Genomic DNA, 7718 nt, shown 5'->3' on the forward strand with positions numbered 1-7718 from the left:
GGTCCCTGATGAGAATTCCATAGTTTAATGAGTGGAAGTGGGTTTTTTTGGTAGCAAGAGGAGATTTGCTAGGCTGCTTATACTGCAGTAGTGAATGGCAAATCTGGTGGCAGAGTCGCTAAAAGCCACGGGCAATGACAAGCTATGGAAACGTTTGGTGCACCTGGATTGAGATTGCATGTGCTCTGCTAGTTGGCAACAGCCCTTATGATTTGACTGGCACTGAATGCATAGAAGTGACCTGAGTCTGTCTATTACTGGAAAAAAAATGTCACCATTACAAAAACTACCCTTCTCTGTGCTGTTGTTATTTGTCTGATACTGGAATTAGCTATAGATTCTGATATTGGTATTAGCTATAGGTTCTGATATTGGTATCAGCTATAGGTTCTGATACTGGTATTAGCTATAGATTCTGTCCTGTTCTGGCATGAACTGCAGCTCTGCAGGCATGTATATCTATTTCAGATTTTCCTGCCAGTAAATCTAGGGGAAGATCTTGGAAACATGAGCTCAACTTCAGCAGTGCATTGTGATGATCTTTTCTGTGCATGATGATTTCAACCATAACTAGGTATAGCAACTTGCTTTGTCTGACCATTCATTCTGGAGACCAGCAATATTTAAGCTTTCAGCAGAGTTAATAATTGAGCCAGTCAGCATTTTAATGTATGCACTTGGTTAAAGCCCTGGTTCTACATGCCAAAGTCTCCTCTGATGCTTTCTGCTCCATGGGAAATCTCACATACACACCAATCCCATTACAAAGACCTCTGTTGCTTCCCTGCTGTCAGGTAGGTCATGAGCTGATGCCCATTTTGGTGTCCTCTCTGAGTGCTGTGTGGCTGTGGAGTTTTGCTAGCAAAGCATCTGAGGTGCAGCTGCTCCTTCCCCATGTAAAATCTGAGGCATGCAGCAAATGCAGGGGTAGAGTAAAACCAAAGAAACGAAGCAGGGTACAATGGAAAACACAGATGTTTTACAAGCGTTATAGACCAAATGCAAAAAGGCTCCAGTTCCATAATGAAATTAACTTTGTGCTGAGCTGTTGGTCTGAAGCTCAAATCCTGCATAATGTCTTGAGAATAGCATTTGTAATAGATTTAATCTGCTGACAGACTGATGCTCTGTCCCAAAACCACTGGCACAGCTGTCTCCATGAGTATCTTCCTGCCAGACATTGCCTGAAATAGTCTTACAAAAGATAGAAAACTGAAGCTTCTTTTTCTGCCGTGACGATGAAATGAAATACATGGTGGCAGCAGGAAAAGCTACAGTCACCACTGTAATGTCTCTCACTCACATCTTCACAGTTAACCATGCTGCTGAATCAGATACTCCTCCTTGTCCCTACCTCCACCAGTACCACCACCACTGTCCTGCCTGCATCCCTGGACACGTCATTACACATCCTCCCCTCTTGGGAGTTCTGTCCTTACTTGTGCCTGGGCCACCCTTCTGCATCCCTTCACCAGCAGTAGTTTCCTCCTACTCCAACATGGTAGTTTGAAGACCTGCTGTTGATGAGGATTTGCTTTTGATATTTCTCCCCCTGTTTATGGGAATACATGTGTTTACTTGAAGGCTATGTGTATTTATTTGAAGGTTGCTACTAGTTCCAGCTCTCCCATGGGTCCTTCCTCCAGCAATTCCCTAGATCCATCACTAGTAAATAAACACAGCGCTCAGTATTGGAAAAGATAATTAGCTGTATAATGCAAAATTGTTTTCCTCAGGATTTATTCATCAATTACGGTTTATCCTGGATGGCTCAGCTTGAACCATTTTCTGGGCAAGGGAGAAATGATGTTAAATAGAAAAAGAGGAAGCTATTGTTATAGTAAATGACTGGATACATATGTGCATGACTGTGTGTTTTAGGTCGTCCATAACAGGCATCCTATTGACAAGCTAATGAACATGCAAATGAGGAACCAAGGATTATCATTATATTTGAGGCAATGATGCGTATTTTGGGGTGTTTTGCTATTAATTAATGCGAATGCTGTCTGGTTGGTTGGTTGCTGTGCTCTGCCAGGAGCAGCACAAACCTTGCCTCTCCTCTTTGCAACCTCCTTTTTGCCTTCACCCACCAAACCCTACCTTGTGCTCATGGTGGAACAGCAACAGCTTACCCGCCTTCAGGCTAGGGATGCCAGCATCTGAGTTAAAGATAAAGCCAAGTCAGCTGCAGTAAAGGCTCCTGCTGTATATTTAATTAAGGTTTTAATGAAAATGGCACATTGTCCCTCTCTGGAGAACACACTGATATGACAGTGCTGTGCAGAGCATTAGGAAAAAAATGATGTTGCCAGTTACACTTCCAGTGGGTCAACACAGTACATGGAGAATAAGCGGAGTGACATATGGAGAAGGAGTGGTCAGGGATTTCTGAAGGGCTTGCCTGGATGTGCTCAGTTCCCTCAGCTACTATTTACTTTAAAACCATTTAGTAGGACTTGAGAGCTCTCAGCATCTGGTGGAATCCAGACCCTTTGTAAATACACTCCTATGGGGGTGCAAGGTGATCTGTGAACCTGTCAGCTACCATGTGGACTCTGAGGATGCTGCTGTTGACCTTGTCTCATTATTGGTGTTAAATTGGTTGGCTGAGAGGCATTTAATTAGTTCCCTGGGTTTTTTTTTAAGCTGGAATAACTTGTTTTGTAAAGCAGGCTGTGAGCTGTGCTGCCCAGGAATTCTTCTCTGACGCTAGGTAAGGCATGAGGCAAGCCAGACCTCCATGGTGTACTACTGCCTACAGATGGTATGGTCCAAGAGAAGGTCCTCTCCTGTGCCCAAGTTGTCTCTCATTTAAGAGATGAGATTGTCTGAGGCAGAGATGATCAATAACAATGTCTGTACACAGGACCTTTCCCAATAGGGTTCCTGTGACATTTAGGTGCCACCTGAATATAACAAACATCTGTCAGCTGAGAGAAAGAAATAACACCATGTATGTCTTTCAAGGAATCTGTGTCTGATAATAATGTGAGAAGGCAGGAAGGAGATCAGACACTTCAACTGTCCCTGTGCAGCTCTTCAAAGAGAAGCACCTAACAACCATGTACACCCCTGTGCTCTGCCTTTTTCTGTGCTTATGTTGTTGTCACCTGTAAGAGAAGTCAGTAATAACCAAAATGTAGTGTTAAATGCAGTGAAGAAATTTGGACCCCTTATTCAGAGCATGGAAAAGAAGTGTCATCCATCTGTCTTTTGTAGTGCATTTCCTTTCATTCATTTATGAGATCAGATTGATTTGGAAGCAGTTTTGGGAGAGGGAATTCACATGTCTTTCCAGGCCACCAAATACTGTTGAATTTATTATCACTTCAAGATAGAGTCATGCTCTGACCAGAAGACTGGAGGCTAGGGAAGTTTTGAGCTGTAATGTAAAATGAAATCCTCTTGGCTTTATGTAAACCACTTACTTAGGCTGTTCACTATAACAGGGGGAGAATAATGTTTACTGCTTGGTGCTAGTGTGAGGAATAATATTAGCTGGGTGCTGTGAAAATGAAAACATTCTTCACAGAAATCCTCTTGTCTACAAGGAAAATGATGTGCACAAAGAGCCTTTGGATCCTGAGAAACTCTCATTAGCTTAATTATGCGTCATATAAGCAAATGGATCAAGACAAGAATATGCTTGTCCCCTTCCTCCCTATGTCTTCCAACAGACAAGTAACTGTAGAGACCCACAGAGCAATGGACTATGAAAAGAGAAGAGAAGGAGATCTTAAACTGAAGAAGGGCTGAGATGCACACAAGAGCATGGAGGCCCATAAGCATGGGGTCTGAAAAGAGAGAGGAGGATGGTAGGTGGCAGGATAAAAGGCTGCCAGCACTGGGGACTGCAGCTATGGTAAGGTTAATGTATTTAAGCAGAGAGAGGTCTGTTTATTTGCTAAATGGCCTGTTGAAAGCTTTGCCTTCCCAGTGAGGCAGGTCACCTGGGTGTGCATCTCACCCAACCTGCCTGTGCTGGCTCTGCCAAGGGTAATTGAAGCAGGTCATTAGCTGCAAGCTGAGCAGCTCTGCTTCACTGTAGGCAGGAATGTACAGCCCTGAGAGCACCAGCTTGAGAGTTAATGCAGGGATACATGAGGTGTTTGATTACCCAGCAGTGTTTTCCCACAATTCATGAATATACTTATCTCCAGAGTTTGGTAACATGTACGCTTCTAAATAGCTGAGTCCTAAAGCTTATCAGACACATCAGCTGTGACCTAACATCTTGAAAGCAAATGTTGCTCAGCTGAAGAGGGAGCTGATGTCAATGTGCAGTGAATTATGTCCCATCCTTTAATTTACCCAAAATAAATACTGTATATCAGGCGAGATGATGCTGAATTTGGACAAAAGAACAGTGGGAGGAAAGCTATACTAGAAGTCCGGAAGATGTCTTTGAATTTTTTAATGCTCTTCTCAGATTAAATAAATAAAATTGATTCAAGATGTTTAGAAAATATCCTGAGAAAATACTAAGCACTACATTCTGATGAATATCCTTATGAGAGTCCCTCTGGAAGACTCTCCAGTGAGCCTTTGGGTGACACAGGGCGTGACAACAGGGCTGTGGACAGGGTCATGCTCAGACCATGTAGTAAGCTAACAGGAGCTGGATGGTGGCGTACCACAGAGCTGCCTTGTACGGTCTCTGAATGTTCCCCTTCTTATCCTTGAAGAAGGATTAAATCATATATAAAATATATTTACCGTGTATGCTCATCAGCTCCCCCACTGAAAGTTATTTATTTGGTGCTGGGATTAGGACCCTTCATTTCCAGATCACACCACACTAGTATGTTATGAACAGCCTGAGGAGGACAGTCACATCGCAGAACGATGACAGTGGGACTGATTGGGGTATTGATAATGCAGTGTGTCTGTTTATGCCTCCCATGGGTGCACAGTTTAAAGGCTCTCTCATAAACACAGGGTGCTGTGATTCATGGCTAGGATAGTGGGGCCCATCTGCCAGCATCAGGGAAGGGGCACATCCATTGACTGCACACCTCCAGGAAGGTTAAGAAGTATTTCTACCCTCCTGATGAGGAAATGAGCCCAGGGAAGTGGCAGGCTTAGCACACACAGTGATGAGTGCCTCTGGTACAGAGAGGGGAGGGATGCAGAGCATGCCCCTAACCCTGCTGCTGGGGCACGGCCTAGGAGCCTTCCTCCCAGCCTGCTCTCAGCCGCTTTGTTTCTGCTCTCCTCCAACACTGATTTCCCATTGGTGCAAATTAGATAAGAATTGGTTCAGAGTCTTTAATTGTGACTGTAATTTTTAATCTGCACAATTAGATTTGTAATGGGCTATTTTCACAGTCTTGGGACTGCTCTGAGGTCGTTAGTGCTGGGCTCTGTGAGATTACCATCTGCATGGAGAAGGCAAGGGCTGCAGGGCAGCATTATGAGCCTCCTGTGGCTCATTCAAATCACTTCCTACTTGAACCCCAGCTGCTTTCCCAGCCACTTAAGGGGGTACATCCTTGCAAAACATTAGTAATCTATCCCTACTCGTGTCCTCTCAACTGATGCAATAGTTTAGGAGAATATGGTGCTATGGGGAGATTAATAGGATCTGGGGTTTAGAGAGACTCCTTTTATATTAGCTTTGTCTCTAACAACAGAAAATCAATGGAAAGCAAAAGGAGAGACAATACAGTAGCACCGGGACTGGCACCAGGTTTCTGCTTCCCAGGCTGTGGGGAAGTACTTGTAGGTAAGCAAGGGCTGGAGTGAGGCATGGCATGGATGTGAGAAGCTACCTGGAAATCACAGAATCATAGAATAGTTAGGGTTGGAAAGGACCTTGAGATCATCCAGTTCCAACCCCCCTGCCATGGGCAGGGACACCTCACACTAAACCATATCACCCAAGGCTCTGTCCAACCTGGCCTTGAACACTGCCAGGGATGGAGCATTAACAACCTCCCTGGGCAACCCATTCCAGTACCTCACCATCCTAACAGTAAAGAACTTCCTCCTTATATCCAACCTAAACTTCCCCTGTTTAAGTTTTAATCCATTACCCTTTGTCCTATCACTACAGTCCCTAATGAATCAGGGAGCTCTCCCAGTGGAAGGTGGTGGCTTTGGGGTGAGGCCCATGTGGTGGTTGGAAGGAGAGTAGGAAAACTCTGAGCCTTGCTGAAAATCTCACTGCCCTGAAATCTGCCTCCTCACTTCCCACATCCTTATGAATTCTCTCCTACTTCTCCATCCCCAGAATCTTCCTGATCCTTCCCAAGCCTGTTTCCCCAATCACGAATGGCCCCAAGATGCTCCTTCCTATCCCTTATTCCTCTACTTTGGACTTCACTGCTGCTATAAAGTCCTATTTTGCAGCTGCAAGGGGGAGAACAAAGTAAATCTTCATTCTGGAGGTGGCAAAATTCACTGTATCCTGTGTACTGGAAAGTCTGGGGCTGGCTCTGCTGCCACATCTTGTTCTACTTAAACTGCTGCTTTTAATAGACCCAGAATGTTTGCTTTGTCAAAGGTGTTTCCTTCTCTTCCATGTGCACTGGTGTGTGTTCATGTAAGTCCAAGCCCGGCCATGGGAGCTGCTGCCAGGGCTGCCTTGGGTTACCTCACATGGCACCAGCAACATGATGGAGGCTGATGGACCACCCAGCAGGAGCTCTCCTGACTTCAGTTGCAGTGGGAGCTGGGTCAGAGATTGTCTAAATGAGGTTTAAAATGTCTCGTGTCAGATGCCAGCCCCTACCTTTAATTAACCCCTTGAAAATAGGACTTACCCGTGGGGATCTGCAGTAGATTTTGGGGGCTGCATCTGGGGGCAGTGGTAATTTCTATGTTGAAGCTGGACAGCGGGTGTTAGCAAAGCAGTTAGCCTTTGTATCTCTATTCCTTTCTCATTTCAGGTTCTCCGTGTCCAGTGGCATTTCTTTCTCATCAGATATCTTTTAGCAGAGATTTCAAATGCAGGTAAGAATCAATATCTGAAAGATGCAGTTAAACTTCAGGTGTGGATCTCTAACCCACACCGAAACATTTGGCTCAGTAATGCTGTCCAGTTGCTTGCAAAGACCCTGCTGTGAATTAGGGCTACAAATACCACTGGCACACAAAACCTGTGAGATTTTCTCTGCAGCAGTGATTTGCAGGACCACTGCTTCCCCCCTCCCACCACCCAAATACAGTTTGGTGGCCAAGAAAGTTGAGGACAAGCCAAGACCTGCGTGAGAACAGCTTTCCTCTTGCAGTGCAGGGCAGGGCCCTGTGCATACCACAGTAGAGGGTGGGGAGCAACAGAGAGGAGAGCTGCATGGGAGTTTCAGTGCTCATTATATGTACTAGGGAGCAAGCAACATAAAGGATTGGCGCTGCACACTGCAGCTCACCACCCTGCCCTGCCCATGCTGGCTCCATCGGACAGCACCAACCTATCTGGCAAAGGGTTCAGGTCCCCCCCACCCCAGTCAGCCTCCCACTTTGCTCTTACTGCTAGCTCAGCATGGTCATTGTATCTTGAAACCCAACCCACAGCAGGCTCATGTCTTCTCTGTGGAAGGATCTCACCACCTTCTGGGAGTACATGGTCTTGGCGGTGCTTGCTCAATCAGCTCCACACAGTGGCACCCCCAGGGCTCAAAATGATCAATAAATCACAGAAAGCTTTTCTATCACAGAACTGATTACACTAAGGTGTTATTGCCTTCCCCACTCTCTGGGGAGAGCTTCCGCAT

The sequence above is a fragment of the Melopsittacus undulatus genome, chromosome 8 (genome assembly GCF_012275295.1).
Source record: "Melopsittacus undulatus isolate bMelUnd1 chromosome 8, bMelUnd1.mat.Z, whole genome shotgun sequence".
Classification (NCBI taxonomy): domain Eukaryota; kingdom Metazoa; phylum Chordata; class Aves; order Psittaciformes; family Psittaculidae; genus Melopsittacus; species Melopsittacus undulatus.